The 965-nt window shown below is 37.8% G+C and overlaps 1 long non-coding RNA gene across 1 annotated transcript in view; it reads right to left on the bottom strand.

Moving 5' to 3' along the window:
* Positions 1-965, bottom strand: part of LOC107567670 (uncharacterized) — a 9,655-nt gene that overhangs the window by 1,705 nt on the left and 6,985 nt on the right. Inside the window, exon 3 of the long non-coding RNA XR_001606666.1 lies at positions 404-407. This is a non-coding gene — a long non-coding RNA (uncharacterized lncRNA). The remainder of the gene's footprint in view (positions 1-403; positions 408-965) is intronic.

Below are 965 nucleotides of genomic sequence, written 5' to 3'. Positions count from 1 at the left end.
GTGAGGTGGGAGTAATAAACTACGTGTGATGAACCTGATAAAGGTGTTTTTTTTTTTTATTCAGCCTGTATGAATTTCTTTGTTCTCCTCAACATAAAAGAAGATATTTTGAAGAATATTCGTAACCACCAGAAAGTTTCTGGTCTCTGTTGACTCCAATAGTGTTTCTTTTTATACTATGGAAGTCATTGGGGCACAGAAACAGTTTGGTTACCAGTATTGTTCCAAATATAAGCGTTTGCATTCAACAGCAGAAGGAAACTCATACAGGTTTAGTACAACAACACCATAACTTAAATTTTTAAATTTTTGGGTGAACTATTCCTCCAAAGCAGCCTAATATAGCTGCTGTTGCCATTTGTGCCAATAATGTAAATTAAACATTAGAAAGAAAATCACTCACTGTCCTTGACCAAATCGCTTTTGTAAAATAATGTATATTGAATGTATGCAGTGAAGACTATTCAGTCTATCTGTAGTCTATTTATTTTATACAATATATTTCTTATTCAGTGCTTTAAAGGGATAATTCACCCAAAAAATAAAATTTGATGTTTATCTGCGTACCCCCAGGGCATCCAAGATGTAGGTGACTTTGTTTCTTTAGTAGAACACAAACAGAGATTTTTAACTCCAACCGTTGCAGTCTGTCAGCCGTATAATGTATGTGTCATGAATCCGGTCCATGAACTTCCGTCGGCTAACCATCAGAGGTCACCCTTCCCATTTTCATTGACTCTCGCACTCACACTGTTGCATACCTTCCCAGACTACATATCCCATCATTCACAGCACTGATTACACACAGCTGGTTCACTAATTGCACAACACTGTTTGCACCCAGCTGTTTCATATCACTCCCTCACTATTTAACACTCACTCTGATCCCTTCCCTCTGCCTAGTATTGTTTAGCACTTATCAGTTTGATAGCTACACTACAGAGCCCTCGTTAGCTGCCTAGCCT

The sequence above is a fragment of the Sinocyclocheilus grahami genome, unplaced genomic scaffold (genome assembly GCF_001515645.1).
Source record: "Sinocyclocheilus grahami isolate Dianchi unplaced genomic scaffold, SAMN03320097.WGS_v1.1 scaffold1178.1, whole genome shotgun sequence".
NCBI classification, from domain to species: Eukaryota; Metazoa; Chordata; class Actinopteri; order Cypriniformes; family Cyprinidae; genus Sinocyclocheilus; species Sinocyclocheilus grahami.
This window is presented reverse-complemented; position numbering and strand designations above follow the sequence as displayed.